Source organism: Seriola dumerili, unplaced genomic scaffold (assembly GCF_002260705.1).
Source record: "Seriola dumerili isolate Sdu_G_001 unplaced genomic scaffold, Sdu_1.0 BDQW01000242.1, whole genome shotgun sequence".
In the NCBI taxonomy this organism is placed as follows: Eukaryota; Metazoa; Chordata; class Actinopteri; order Carangiformes; family Carangidae; genus Seriola; species Seriola dumerili.
In genome coordinates, this window is record NW_019174497.1 from 2,744,082 (window position 1) to 2,760,374 (window position 16,293).

The window sequence follows — 16,293 nt, forward strand, 5'->3', positions numbered from 1 at the left end:
GAATAATACAGTTTTGTATGGAATGATGACTAAATTGTACACTGAAGCACAGGTTGACAAAAATTAAAAAACATATAAAGGTCAAAATCTATAAAAAAATATCCTATAGCTGGACCACATTTGGTCAACGTGTGAAACTGAGGAGGTAGTTGACAACGGTTGTATTTTAATACAGTGAATTCATAAAATCATCAATAAAGCTGTTCTAACTTACATGTTTTTATGTTTCTATTGTCAGACAACAGAACAAGATTGAAATAGTGACTGAAATGTGGCTCATTATGACTACATGTTAACTTCCTTTTCAAAGCTGCTAAAATCCTGATTTTATAACCATGACATCGTCTGACAAAATCACCAAACACAGAAGTCGAAGACAAATACTGTGCTATATTTTCAGCTATATTTACATGTAAAATGATCACTCAGAGAGAAAGTTAGAAGAGACAGAATATCTTTCTTTTGTCTTTAACAGTACACAGCCTCTGGGATTCACAACAGTTTCCTCAAAAAGTGATCAGGCCTTTATTTACCTCAACTGCAGAAGGTAACATGTCTTTATTCGAGGCACACTTGTATCAGAGGCAGGTCTTTATTTCTAATTCCTTTTGTTTCAGCTGTATTTTAGTAGAAAGCCTCCTTTTCTGTGGCTTCTGTCTGTCCTCTTAAAGTTACTGTATTATGTGTTAATACAAACTCAATACTTCCTGTAATCGTTTCAGATTAAAAGCCCCCTACCGTTTCAGTAGAGGTTAAGAAACCCTTTGTTTCTTAACAGGGCTTTTATTGCTGTGCTGCAGTTAGCTATTGTCTCATTCCCAGGTACCGTGGTTTCCGTGGTTTACATGCTACTCGAATCTGCTAGTTTCTTTAGATTAGCAGCTTCTTCCTCTCCCTCCCACCCGCTGCTCTCTCTTGTTCGGTGTGTCAGATGTATAGTTATTCCTCTGCCCGTTTAGTAATAATGATACGTGTAATGAAAGAAGTTTATTTGCCAAAATTGCAGCGAGGCTTCGTGAACTGGAAGCGCCACTCCGCTTCCTGCAGCTTAAGAGCAGCCGGGAAACTAGAGCAGCTAGGTGAGTGCCTGTAATAAGAGGTGTAGCCATACACTGTCCGATCAGTGGCATTCAGCTGACCAGTGGTGGAAATATGATCACCCAGTCAGTCAATGACATCCGCCATTGTAAGGGTGGCCCAAAAATGTAGTAGGCTAATTACTCTGAATACTTGGTGGGAGTGTTTTGGGGTTGATTACTAATGAGAAGCAGGCGTGTAAACAGGTGGTTGGGGCAGAGACACTGAAGACAACTGGCAGGCAGGTGAGGAATGGCAGAATGATTGGAGAGGTCAGAAGAATTTGAGATGAATTAGATAAAAGCATTACAATTTTATGGGAAAACAGATTTTATGTTCTGTTAAGGATGTACCAGCCATTAATTATTTGTTTTTAAGACAATTAAGTAGCTTACATTAAACTAGGCTACATTTACTAAGGTTGAACTTTAAGCTAAGTTTAAATTTAATATTTAATTTTAATAAGTACTCTTCCTAAGAACAATTTGCTAAGCAGTTCTTAAGAGGTTTTTAGTCTCCATTGGATTTTATTTTCATGACAGCACATTTACAGTAAAGTTGAGTTTAAGCAGCTCTTATCATTAACATGGCGTTTCCAGCAACAGAGCTCTGACAGAGTGTATACTCCCTGCCCAACAATAAAGAGCGGACAAAGTTAGAGATAGCAGGGTTGTTGGAGACTAAGCCAGTGCTAAAAGGACTCAAAACTGACAGAAGGCAAGATAGAGGACTGCTGTCAAAGTAGGTGTTTTGCTAACATATGTTGAGGCTGTGTAAGTTAGCTTTGATGTTTTTTCCTGTGCCAATGGTATAAAGAGGTCAATGGACATGGTCAACTATAGTGGCTGTCTCTGAAATCACCTACTCCCTAGTCCACTGTATCATGAGTTCACCATTTTGTAGAGCTGTTAGCATGTATAGGGAGAATTATTATACCCTACATAGTGGACTCATAGTATCCCACAATGCATCATGAAAAGTAGTGTACAACCGATGGTCACTAACCAAGCAATTAACACCATCAAGCTTTGCTCTTGCACTGAAAGAAAGAAAAACAGAGTGTAGTGTCTGCAAGTGTTTTTTCATTTTACCAGTGAGCTCGCTATATATAGTCATTTACATAGGACTCCCTGAATAGTGAGTAGGGAGTAGTGAATGAGTGAGTCTTTTTGGACACAACCAATATGACTCATTTAACAGATTTATATCATTTATAGTAGGTAATGACGATGACTCTGATTCCCCATGAAATTACATGTAGCCTTTGAATAGACATGAAAACAACAGAGGGATGATCTGTTTCATGAGAAGACTGAAATAAGGAGTCCACTGACATAATCAACCCTTCTGAGACAGTGGGGGGTATTGTAATATCAAAGGGATTCAGTGATGATTAATCCACATTGTAGCTCACTGCCCCAACATCAAAAACATAAACAGAGCTCAAGCTTTCTGCCAGATTCTTGTTCTTTGAGCATGTTGACATATGAGTACACATGTCTCTATCGGCATACAGATATACATGCAATTAGATCACCGGCGGTCAGTAATAACTAACAATTAAAGAAAAGAGAGAGAGAGAGAGAGAAGTAAAATACAAAGCAAATAGAAGATAAATAAATGTCCACCTGCCCTACCCCTTCATCAGTTCACTTATCTGTTTCCAGTAAACCAGAGGCAAATTCTTTGCAGTGATAAGACTACATCACTATAGCCTATAGGAGTCATATTCCCAGAATGATAATTAGAGATTACATATTGTTTTGAAGTTATTGGTCCAGTATGTGAGAATTATGGGATGTAGTAAAGATCATGAGATAGAAGAATATCTTATTTTTTATAAACTGTAATAGACTAAAGGTAACACTTACTGTATTGTAAATGTTAAAACCACATATAAAGGCAGATATTCTTTAGTGAGAGAAATTAAAGGTTTTTATAAGCATTAACGTTTTATAAAAATATTTCTCAGGTCATATAGGGGAACCCGGACACCACTGTGGGAGCCACTGCTCCCTGGTCCGTGGAACAAGCAGGTCTAGCGCCCCCTAAGCTGACAGTCGTAACCCTTCATCCAATCTACGGGGACAGGACCGCGGCTCTGTCAGTTCCTTCCCCCGCTCTTGAGCGCCCGGCAATGCGGTGCTGAGCAGGTGTGAGCATCGTGAAGGACACACGGACAGACGCTGTTTGCCCGCCACAGAAGGTAAGGACACGGGGAGCACTGGGCGGACACAGTAAAAACTAATTTTTTTGACATTATTTCCAAAGAAGCCGGGCTCTGCATTTTGACAGCTATGAAATCAGTGTTGTTTACAACAGGCTGAGTGGGATGTGCGGATGGAGAGGAGCTTATGCAGCCCTCCGCAATGCAGAATTGTTAACGATTTGGTACGAAGAAACTGCATTTTGCATTTCTGTGTCGTTATGACAGACGCGGGGAGATGCTGTGTGTGCAATACATGACTTATCGTGGCGTGGCGGGGTTGATGCTGTTACATGATCCGCAGCACATCCTGGCATGCACTTACCTCTCCAAAAAAATATTGATGCACAGAGTAGATGTAATGAATTGGTGATGTTTCAACCCTACGTTGCACATCTGCTTTAAGTGAGTGTGAATTTTAAATTCAGCATTAATTAGACCACGCCAGAGGCCATAGTCTAATAGCGCCACACATACCGACGATTCAAACTGCCGCCTGCCTTAAAGCCAAGATTAGGAAGCACCCGACGACTGTAAACACTTTGATCTGGGGTGGAACTAAAACGCACGTCCTGGTGTTAGTGCCGCGATTGATTGAGGCATATGGTTCGGCTCTGTCATCTTTACTGGCAGATTGAGCCGTAGTGCTTAGTAATGGCCCATCGCTGGGTTATTCTATCAGGATACCAGGTGCGGAGGAAGGTGTCATGGGCGCGTCCTGACACACCAGACCAGGCTTCACTGAAGAGTAACTGTCCATGCTACTTTCAGGTGTCCTAGAGAGATTTCTAATGGGGTCTTCATTATGTGGATAAATGATGGAGAAAAATATTTCTAATATTATTTCACTCACTTGCTCAATTTCTTAATTTTAATGGAGGTTTTCTCACTTATAGTTAAAAAATATCAAAATCTCACATTGGGTGAAAAAAATATGACTGGTATTCTAGATCTATATAGGCTTAATAATAGGAAATTGTTTTTAAATGCTTGAGCTCAATGAATAGCTGCAGTGGCTGTGGTCACTGTGAAAAAGCTATGTTGTGAAGTCTGTCTCCAAATCAAAATGTCTATGAATATATTATATCTCTATCACATAATGGGTTTAGAGAAGTACAATTATAGTGCTGTTAAATAATGGTTTGAGCACATGGCTCTGAGAACAGTTCCCTGCAACAGACAGCAGAGTATCAATTAAGCCACCAAAACTTTCTGTTGTGCCCTAATGAGCTTGTAATAGTGATTCATGATGTAATCAACACCGCCTAACTAGATAGGAAATTGCATCTCACGGGCTTCTTTGTTTGCTATTTACAATTCTAGGGTTGTTTTGCTTTTGTGAATGGAAGAGCTATTTTGGATAGGTTAACACATGATGTAGGTTTATGAACTGATATTTTGTTCCTTTAAGAACTTACTGAAGGACTTGTGTCCCCACACCTGTTACTTATAGCAATTATTTCTCATCCACTATGATTAGTTGTTACCATGCTTGAACTATTATGCCTCTGGATACTGCGCACTCAATCAATTTTTGACTAGATCTTTCATCTTAGCTTTTTTTGATATGTTTTTGCTATCCAGTGCCATGTGTGAGATTCCTCTCTGTGTGTTTATCCTGACTGAATCAGAGCCATAAATGTGGCACAAAATGTCAGTGGGATTCCATTGCTGCCTGTCAGGTGGAGCACTTTATGAATCTTGTAAGCTTGACTGCTGTTAATGCATCCTGTGCTGGCCTGTGTACACCCCGAGGACAGACCATCTCCTTCATGCTAGGTGAATGAATTTACTCTGCTCAGAAGTATGCTAACCTACTGCATGCCGAGCAGCATCCTGCGTTTTATCCCTTTGCTCTGAAACGAAATATGTCTGAATATAGAGTTTGTAATAAGAAGTCCCTTGCCAGCATATTGGCTGAACCTTTTACATAACACAGTGCTCTGTAAGATGTAGCTTTACAGTGACGCAATCCAAGGCTACAACCTCCATTAGTGTCACACTCAAATGAATCAACATAACCATCTTACCACTTACTTTTCCTGTGGTCTGAAGCTTCAGTCGCACACTTCAGTTACTCAGTTATTGAGGTATCGAGGTAGACAGGGTAACCTCACCTGAGGCAGACTCCAGAGCTGTCTCCAGCCTCTGCATCTCCACTTCACCTCAGTCAACACTTAACTTATGAACATGAGTACATGGGTCGGAGAGATTGTTTTTTTTACATCTGGTGTATGAACTTTTACTGCAAATCTGTCCAGTGCATTTTTTTTGTATTTAGCAAGACAACAAATTTTCCATTTCCCCATCTCCTTCAGACAGCACTGTCTTAATTTAAACATCATGATTTTGGTGCTCAAATCAGAATCCTGGATGTTTGCCATCTAAGATTAAGGTAATTTTAAAGTCGTTTTAGGAGATTAGATTTGTTTCCAGATGTCCTTCCAAACTCTGGGCGACAGATTATTGGGCAAAGAGTCAAAGTACTAGCTGAACAGAGGAAGAGGGTAGATTGTGTGTGTGATTTTGAAAAGACTCTAAACTGATTGGCAATGTTGTCTTTTGGCATCAGCGGGGCTAGTTTGTTAGGTAATGTTTGTTCTGTCACACTGAATGCAGTGTCAGTCACGCTGGAGGGAATACATCCTGTAGACTTGTTTCATTGTGAAAGTGAATGTACTCGGAGAGGATATAGCAAGACGAGACAACCTACACACACACACACACACACACACACACACACACACACACACACACACACACACACACAAACTCCAGCCTTTATTGCTGCAGTTGTCTTCACGGTGTGCACAAGCGCACCTCGCTGTCCTGTTGACAAAACATGTGATGCTCTTCCTTTAGATTGCTCGGCAATTTACGCACCGGTGATCAATAGCGAGATCCACTAATGGTACGACAGTGAGGCAGAGACATGACGTCTTCTGTGTTTGCCTGGAGACAGACCACTCCTCTGTTCATGCCTGAGGAGAAAGGGCCTCAGTCCCCATCTGCCATCCCTGGCTAGCTGAATACAGTTTGCACTAGGCCTGCCATTGATTCTCCCACTGTGGACTGCTCCCTGCTCTCTGCATGCACGTGACCCATGGTTCTTATGAGGAGGGATGGAGCTAAGTGGGGAAAATTCTCAGGCACAGCGCACATTTGTGTCCTACTTGTTGATGGTGCATTTAATTTGTGCAATGTTAGATTTGACATTGAAGCTAACATAAATAGTTTTTGTGAAGCTTTCAGATATTTGTTTTGTTATTATCATCCTGTAAAATGGTGATACTTGTTTGCATTGTAGAGCCAGTAGGTAGAAAGAAGAGCAATGCAAGTCAGTCACTTAGTTAACTGACAGAAAAGTAATCATTTGAAGACATCAACAAGCACATTAAGAAACTGTGATGGGCATTTATTATTTTTCAAGTTTAAAAAGAAAGAAATATATAAACCAAATGATTAATCCAGAAAATAATTGAAGATCAAAATAATCTTGAGTTGGACCCTTAATGCAGGTGTCAACATTAGCAGCTAGCTGCATCCTTTAAGTACCTTACATTCTTTTATATGGATAGGACTTTCCTCTTAAATCATGCACTTTGTTTGACTGAATAAGGTTTGGTTGTCTCGGCTGATGTTATATTTCTGGGGCACGGTTGCTTATTTGAATTTAATGATCTTGAATAGTTGCTCCCACCACTTCACACTTTTAACTCCAGATCCCATATGAATAATCATTCAGCCTCACTGGAGTGCTTTAGTATGTGCTTTCGCCCAAATGCATGTAGGTAAGTGTGACTCATCTAGTTCTTCTGCAGTCCATTATTTGTAACTACTATCTATGATTGGGATAAAATACAGTATAGCCTGCATGATAGTCTTTTGTTGATCTCTGTAAATGCAGCACATAGCTGAAGTTAAAAAATAGATTTGATATCAACTGTTGGCCTTTTCTCTATTTATAGCATTATAGCTCCTGGAGAAAAAATACTAGTTTAATGACAAGGTAAAAAAAATGTGGAAGAAATGGCTTGTTTTAAGATAAAACTTAAAAGTGTCTCTTATGGTAGAACATTTAATCTGCTCCCCTTTCCTTTATCAGTGTGATTTTGTTGGTTGATAAAGTGTTGAGCATCCTCAGTGACTCATGTGGTTCCTCCAGTTTGTCTATCCGCCCAAGTGATGTCTCATTCAAAATCTGATTACTCCATTTCCATTAAGATAATGTGGACCGGACAAGCAGGTAGTGTTCGGAAATTGTCTGGTATCTCCCCTTGTCATTCATGGGGGAAATAGAATGACTTAGATCAATGTCACTGAAGTGTTATCCCACAGTGGGTGGACTTTTCAGGTTCAGTGGCGAGGATTTATCATTGGCCTGTTGGAGCATCTGAAAATCAGCTTCTCAAAACCGCACTGTAAATATTATTGAGGAAAAAAATCATTTATTAAAGAGGTCACTGTTGAACTGGGTATATGGCAAACTACTATTGTTCCAACTATTATTTTGAAACAGTATATCTTATTTTGGAATTAAACTTTTATTTTTTTGGTTCCAGCCCATCTGCATGTTCTAAAATATTGAGTTGATGATTTTTATTATATTTAGGAAGAGTTCAAATCTGTAACTAGGTTACATCTGACAAGATTTCATGTCTTTTTGCTCATTCGTTGCTCAGCTTCCTCTGAGATAATTTTAGACTTTACAATCAAAGGAAATCTTTTGGGATTTATGGACTCAATTAGAGGGAGATTACAAATGTGTGCCCTTCGCCTCCTGATTTCTGTTAACACTATGATCAGCCATTTTAGTTTTTCATGATAATATTTGATTTCCTTCAGAAAATTGTTTGTTTGCTTATTAGCAGGGCAAACCTTATCTAGCTTTATGGGCATACATTCAGTTTACGCAATAATATCAAGTTATTTGCTCATCAAATAGCTAATTGCATTTTGGTTGTTGTTAGTCGGTACTAAAGAGGTTTGTATTTAATGATGATAGGAAGTAAAAGTGACAGTACTGCAAGGTTAACAAGTTCAGATGACATTTTCCCTAATTAAGTAGTCACTTTTAAGCATCTTAATGTGAATGGGTCTTAATTAAAGTACTCCTCAAAGTGTCAGATTACCTCTTGCGAATTTGTTTTACATTCCACTGAGCAGAAATACTGTTACACACAGTGGACTGATTTCTCACATGGGAGTCTTGAGCCATCTGTTTTTGCACCTTCGTGGTGCAGTCAGATACATTGTTTACAGGGCTTTTGAGAAGCTGGGCAGCCACACAACACTACATGCTATTTTGGTCCTGTAAGACATCACTTTCAGTTTCATGCAATTTAAATTTTACATCGTCTGTAGGAGATGTTTTGGATGATGAAAAAGGTTGGAATAGAAATAATCACCATTGTTGCTAGCAAAGCCTTACCTTAACAACCATATCCCCTTTGACATATAGTAATTTATTCCATAATCTACACATGAAAGCTAATATTTAGCAGCATTATATTACTGCCATATCCTTCATCATTGATATTCTCAGTAATGGGCTACATTGTTTTGGATTTAATCCTATTTAATCTGTGTTCATCATGGGGGTGTGAAAGCTTACTGTAGTTTCAACTGCTTGAGCTGTTATCTTACAGTGCTGGGGATAAAGAACAAGCCCGATGGCACAGGGAACTATCCAATTAGGTATTAAAGCGTCTTCCTCATTGCGGCCGAGCCACTCTTGGGGCCTTTGAGCAAGGCCTGTTGCTATGGTGCTGGGAGCATGTGTGGAAGACAAAACACAACTTCATCTACATGCTAGTTCAGCACGCATGCCTCCCAGGCATAACGACACTCCTCTGTTTATACATCACCTTTCATGTATACTGTGTGTTTGTTTTTCATGATAACCCAGCATTTGTTGTTTCATAGTGTTGATGCATGCAGCATGTGGTTGACAGCTCAGCCCTGTTCTGTAGATAGCATGCTAAACTGGAGTCATGAACTCTCCACCGGATGTGTGTTGAAAATAATGAATGACGGAGGATCAAAGGGGATTCTTGTACTAATCAAAAACGTCCTTGGTGAGAGGCACTAGTTCTTTAGCTGCCTGACCCCTAGCCTTCTGTGGGAGGGACTGCATAAATGAGAAGTGCAGATAGTGGATAGAAGGCTAATCGCGGAGAGAGCCCAAAGGCGAAGGCCTCCTGGCACGTGGAGCGAATACTGAGGAAGCCAAACCCTTGGGAAGCCTCATTATACATTTAGGGGCGTCCTGTTTTCCCTTTCTCTGGACAGCTGGACAGCTAAATTGTTTGTGGATCAATAGTTTAGCTTCCTACTGGCTCCATGGAGTGAGTGAAGTGCATTTAAACCCAAGAAATCCCATTACGCTTGGCAGAGATGGGAAGCATAGCACTACAGGCCTCAGTGCTATTGCTATGCCCATTATTCAACCTGCCTGTTTACCTGCAGTGCTTCTGCTGAGACCACCCATAGTCATGTTAAGCTCATGTTATCAAATTATTTTTGATTTCCATTTTCTTTGCTACACAGTTTCTTCCATAAATGTCTCATGATATCCCAGAGTTCCCATTTGATGATAGTTTTTGAAGATAGTGCTTCACGAACCACATTTCCGGGACATTGCTTTCCCCTGAGAGATCTTCACTAACAGGATCGATTGAAAGTTTTAAGGTTGTGTTGTGCTCCCCTGCCGACCGGCTCATTGTATATTAACCTTGCTTATTATGACCACAGCCTGGCTGCAGCCTGTCTGTATTTATTCACTACTTATTTAGAATGCCTGTTGTTTTTCAGTCCAGCTCTTTGGCTATGTAAAAGACAGAGAGAGAAAAGGGGTAGAGAGAGAAGGAAGGGGTTTTGGGGGTATAATGAGAAACAGAGAAGAACAAAACATTTGGAGCTCTCCCTTCATTCCTTAGATCAGTGTAACCAGAAATAAAAGCTGTGGCTGGTGCAGGCTCTGGGCTGTGGGCCGCCGCTGTCCTCTCCTGGCTCTCTTGTTGTGCTGCCTGTGTGTTGGTGTTTTGCTGGTCAGCCTCCGAGCTCCCGGGCCCTCGGCTGTATCTCTACATGAAGAGCCCATTGATGTGGGCAACATTAGCATTCGATGTAGGCGAGCACGACAAACAGGTTGGTTTTCCGTTTCACACTAACAAACCTGTTCTCTCTGGATCCTCTCAAAGGGTCTCAAATCAACCCTCTTGTTGCATAGCTAATGAACAAGGATAAAAGAGGTCAAAGAATGCTTATGTAGCCCTCTTCAGTCTGAGCAGTGTACTCTTTGTATAAAGCTTCGCCCTGCCAACTGACATGTCAGGCCAGCACTTTTCAGCTGGTGTGACACTGTCACATCTGGCCCACAAACTCACAAGGTGATGTAACCACCTGCGTCATGTTTTCTGTAAGTCCTAGTGGGACAATACACCAGCACTAATAGCTTCCGACAAACTACCCTAAAATGTCCCTGAACAAAAGTTGTTCTTTTCGGTTGGCATATCATTATTAAGATCTGAATCCAGCATTCGGGGGGAATCTGGCTGACTTATTCATGAGACTTGTGCACTAATTATGCTTCAGATTCTTTTCCTTGGCTTAGTTTGTAGCTGCAGGAGCTTCTGTTGCAATCTGCTAATTCATGCTGCTGATATTATTCTCACAGTTTTACTTAGCAACAGCAAATTGCCCCCAAGAAGAAGTGGCTAATATTACCCCATGAAAAATAACACATGTGATCTTGGTGTTCTCCATCTCTGTGTTTTAATTATCATGAGTCAGAGTACGGGTTGAGCAGGTTATTTTGATGCCAAGGGAGAGAGGCAGGGGGAGAGAGGGAAGCCAGCTTCTTAATTGCAGAAATGTTCCTTCTACCACCAACCATTCCAGCATAACTGTAGAGGAATTCATATTTACAGTATTCAGGCAGATAATCAAGATGTAAATGGAGATACCACCCTTAAAATTCTCTTTACTGGCTGTCTAGACTGAGGGAGATGTCGAAATTCACAACATCAATTCACTGCCAGACTGAAAAATTCTCTCACATTATTCAATGGAGAAAAATAAGCCACACATGCATATTAATGAAGTATTTCTTCACAGTTCAGTAGGGCATGGTGGTGGACAGTTTCCATACTGTACGTGTGGGCCTTGAGGTGAAATGTGTCAGTAGTATTGCGGCCAGTGTCCCCGGTTGGATTATTCATGAGGAAGGTGTAATGGCAGTGAGTGGAGGAAAGGGCATCCAGAGGTGAATCTGACTGGGAGAAAGAGCATTGAATCCTTTTTTTTTTTTCCTGAGCTCTTGTCACCCCCCCCCCCCCCCCTCCCGTTTTAGCCAATAACCCTGACTCTTATCTGCAACACACAGTTCCACTCATGTTGCACACACAGGGCCACAGTGTGTGGAGGACAGACGGAGCGAAGGGCACAGCGTCACAGTCAGGCAAGTACACATACCAACCCCCTAAACATACTCACAAACCCACACTCATATGCACAATGGAAGGAAAGGAGGAGGGGTTGTACTTGTCTTAATTCCCCTGCAACACGGGACGACCAGACAAAGCAAAACACTGCTCTTCTATATGACTGAAGGGGGATGGAGACTACTCTGTGTTTATAGAGACTGCTGGAGTATATAATGTTATTCACATTGACCCATGACCAACCAGATTAGGACTGGACTCATGCACAATGAAATGAAAAGGTTGCAAAAAAAAAAAAAAAAAGCATGGCTGCAACAACTGTATATATTAAGTATCACATTAAATAATTGATGAATCACGTTTTCCACAAGAAATAAAAAAAAAAAATGAATACGAATATGACATTGGAGCCAGGGAGATGGTTGACTGAGCTCTCTGGATCAATTTCTTCCTGGAGTCAATGTGAGGCTGCCAGAGATCCAGGGGAAACCCCAGGCTACTGCTGGGCAGAGCCAGGCTAGCTGTTACCAGAGAGAGAGATAAGGACAAAAATTGGACTTCAACTTTACACTTTGAAAGCAGGTCACAGTAACATCAGCCATAATAGAAAAAAACAAAATTCTAGCAGTCCCAATACGACTAAGCTGTTACTTACAGTTAAAGGTGATTTGCCAAACTCGTAGATTTGTGATCATGCCAGTTTCCTTTGGCATTGGGGGCCATCTTAGCAAATTTGGAAGTTATTCTGTCTGTCTGGCGGCCCTTTGATTTTCTTGGCAACCACTCATCTGATCGACTTCAACATGGCAGGTGTATTGCTGGGGACCCAAGGAAATGCAGTGTCGGCTGTGAAGTTGTTTGGATGAGTGATTGTCGAGACTCTAACCCCCCATTTATTTTAAACTGTGCTTGTGATAAAAAATATATACACATATAGTCAAGCAGAAAACTGGATGTCCCTTACCATGGCAATGGTAGACGCTTCGAAGCTTGAAGCAATTCATGTCAGCCCAATATTCTTCTCATCTACCATAACTCTAGTGTCAAACTGGTCCTTTCAAAGCAAAATGGAAATTATCTGAAATTGCACAATTAATTTAACAATTTTTTGTCATTTTTTTTGCCAAGTCCTTCAATTGTGAGATCTGTTGAATAAACCCACCAGATTGTAGGTGTATGATCCCCGTGAGTACTCTCAGGGCAGTCAAGCAAAAGCGCCTATTTGAAGCATAACATACGGAGAGCCGCTTAACCTAGTTTGGCTTTCTTGCTGCTACTGCAGGGAGGGTGAGCCTGATTGGAAATGCTGTTACCCTTGTAGCTGCATGGATTGTCATATGAGCTATGTCTTGAACAGCGGTTTGGCTGTGTGCAAACAGATCCAAAACAATGAAGAGATTTCCTTATGTAAAGTGATGATCTCAATTTATTTGTATTTATTTATCCATTATTTAGCAAGGAAGGTCCCACTGAGATACACAATCTCTTCTTCCAGGGAGTCCTGGCCAAGATGGCAGCATAAGCAGTTTCACATAAAATTCATATTAAAACACATACAACAATAGCAACATGTTGGAAATAGTAAAAGAAGAGAGGCTTACAGGCCGTACCAGTGATATAAACTAAGGATTATGTAAAACAACAACATGTTTCCTTCAGGGCAGTTTGTAAAAGATCTTTAAAAGTATTAGAAGAAGGAAGTTCTTCTAAGGTAACACTATTTTGCAGCTCATTCCATGCTCAGGGTGCATAAAAGGAGAAAGCAGTTTCACCATGCTCTAAGTGCACCCTGAGGATATTTAACACGAGTTGAGTCTGAGATCCAGTGCTGTAGTTGCAGGAACCTAACAATGTGTTAGCAATAAATAACAATGTGTATTTTTCTCTTCTGATATAGAGAGGACCATCCTAAAGAGTCACATAAAATACAATGGTAAATGCGTGAGCCTGCATCTGTTACAAAGCGTAATGCAGGATGATCTGCAGAGTCTGTTTTTTTTAAGTAGAGAAGAAGGTACATGAATGTAAATTACATCACCATAGTCTAAAATAGATAGAAACAAGCTTTGCACAAGTTTCTTTCTGGCCTCGAATGGAAAGCATTTTTTAAAATGAATCTCAATAGAATTCAATAGATTATCGATATCAGTAAGGACATACGCCATCTGCCTAGATATTTGTAAGAAGTGCCTATACATATACCATCTAATATAAGGATAGTGAAAGCTCATACACATTTGCATCTCCATTCGCGGAATGATGTCATGATGTATCAATTTTGTGTTTGAAGATTTTTGTTTTTGTAGAGAGACAGCATTGTCAGTCACAGTCGCAGAATTATCGACACTGTCGGTTGATCGTGGTGTGGCATGGTGATCTGAGCTCTCCCTTTCAATGCATTTCCCTCTGTTATTGTCGGTTGTTTAAGTGGGCACCTGTTCTGTGTTATGAGCCATGATCACATGGTGTGACTTGGCCAAGAGGCACCAGATGACTCAGGTCTTTGCCCAGGCTGTTCTCATTGTCAGTCGGCACACACACTGCTTTCCAACAGGCCGTCTGACTGTGGCCATGTGCTCTGCAGTAAACACAGGTGACTGGGTTTGTTGACATGAACACTCTGTTCCGGACGTGAACATATATGATGGTGGAGGGCCTCGTCCAGATAAAGTGCTTTTTCTCTTTGTAAATATCCACAACTTAACAGAATCATTTGATCATTACAAAGGGAACAATTAAAATAGGAACATTAAATTGGATAATGTGTTCACATGGCTTGATATGTCAGCAAATCTGAGCCTGTCCCAGCTGTCATATTCAGATTTCTGGCAATTTGAATAACGAGCTCACGCAGAGTGTTTTAACAGTATATGCTGCTTTTCAAGGAAGGAGTATTTGAGTGCCAAATAACAGGGGAATATTATTTTATACATAAATGTGCCCATTGAGAGAGACTGTGCAGCCTGCAGTGGCACAAATAGTAGAGGAAGACTTCCTGATGGGTAGGCATGAATATGCATGGTGGTGCTTAAAAGCACTGGCACAGACTAATACAGTATGGCAGTCAATGAATTCACAGAGCCGGCTTTGTCTCGTCTACTTTCAACTCTGGAGGAGGTGTCTGAGCCTCTTGTTTGAACTGTTCAACCTTAAGTGCCACTGTAGAAATCTCAGAGGGAGAAATCTCTAATCTTTCTCAGGAAAATCTTTCAATCTTATAAATGTTATATCATATGAGGAGCCTTAGTTTGTTGTTAATTATATTTTCTCTCTCACAACTTAGTTACTTATTTATGAGTAAGAGCGTTGGGTGTTTACATTCTTGCCCAACTTCGAAATATGATATTTCATTTGAGATTCATTGGGTTTGAGTTGGTCTAATGAATCATTAAGTGGTAAGTTACCAATGTAAACAACTCAGCATGTCTATGGTGCACTAGAGATTGTTAAAAAGGCCTGTTAGTCTGCTCTCCCAAACCCTTTTTGTAGTCCACACATATTCTAGACAGACACCACTGTTAAGTGGCAGGGGGATTGTTTGTTTCTCTCTCTCTCGTTTCCTAGAATAATCTGTCATCCTTCCACATCTGCCATGGAGAGAAAATCTGGAAGTATCAGATGTAAACAAATATATGCAGGGTTCGCTGTCAAATTCTCAAAGCTACAAATTGCACAACCCTGCCCTTGGCAATAGGGCTGCTGTTGCATCAAAGCTGCAGCAGCACTGGGAGTTAACAGCCACAAAATCAAATTATCATTCCCAAAGCTTCAGCACATCCAGTCCCTGCATCACTCTGCTGCCCCTGTCTGCATTTCCCATGCTTCTGTTTTCATCTGTTCCTCTGCAGTACATATGTTGCTCTGTTGTTTGATAGAATGTGATGGACGCCACAGGTTTCCCCCACAGGTTTCCCCCACAAGTAACCTGGGCCGATTCTGCAGAGAAAAATATAAAAAGAAACACATGTGGATAGAATCGGACACATTGTTCTTGATTTACAACAGTGCAAACATACTGCAACGCACTGCTGATTGTGAGGAAACCTAGAACCTAAGAGTACATACTGTATATACTTTAATCCGAGTGGTCAAAATATGGGGATTTTCTGTATTGTGTACTTGAGACCTTAGTGTAATTACTGTGAACAAAAAAGATGAATAAAAACTCTGCAAACAGAGAGCTTCTCATAATGGTGAAGTGAGGGAAAGGCTGATGGTAGATGTCCAGGGTGATTTCCTGCTCACTGAAGGAGAAAAGGGGAGAAAAAAGCACAATGGCATGTGAACAGGGTACAAATAGCAACACTCATTATTACAGAAGCTAAAGAGGTTAAAAGATGAGAGTAGCGATGCACTGTAGTTTTATTAGCAGCAGCATATCCCTTGAAAATACTATAACTAACAATAAATTGATCCTACAAACAAGTGCACTGGCTGGCATGTTCCTTCATTGCCGGGTACATGGAAATGTAGCCTATTTTGAGTCCGTGCCACATGTACTGTCTTGGTACCATAAATACTTGCTAGCACAGCAGATCCACAACTGAAAAAATAATGATTGCCAAA

At 40.7% G+C, this 16,293-nt stretch overlaps 1 protein-coding gene across 1 annotated transcript in view; it reads left to right on the forward strand.

The window, feature by feature from the left end:
• The first annotated feature begins 3,174 nt into the window (after positions 1 to 3,174).
• The window catches only part of LOC111229597 (contactin-1a-like), a 64,084-nt gene continuing 50,965 nt past the window's right edge, over positions 3,175 to 16,293 (forward strand). The window contains exon 1 of the mRNA XM_022755989.1: positions 3,175 to 3,283. The gene's annotated coding sequence lies outside the window, so the exon portion shown is untranslated. The remainder of the gene's footprint in view (positions 3,284 to 16,293) is intronic.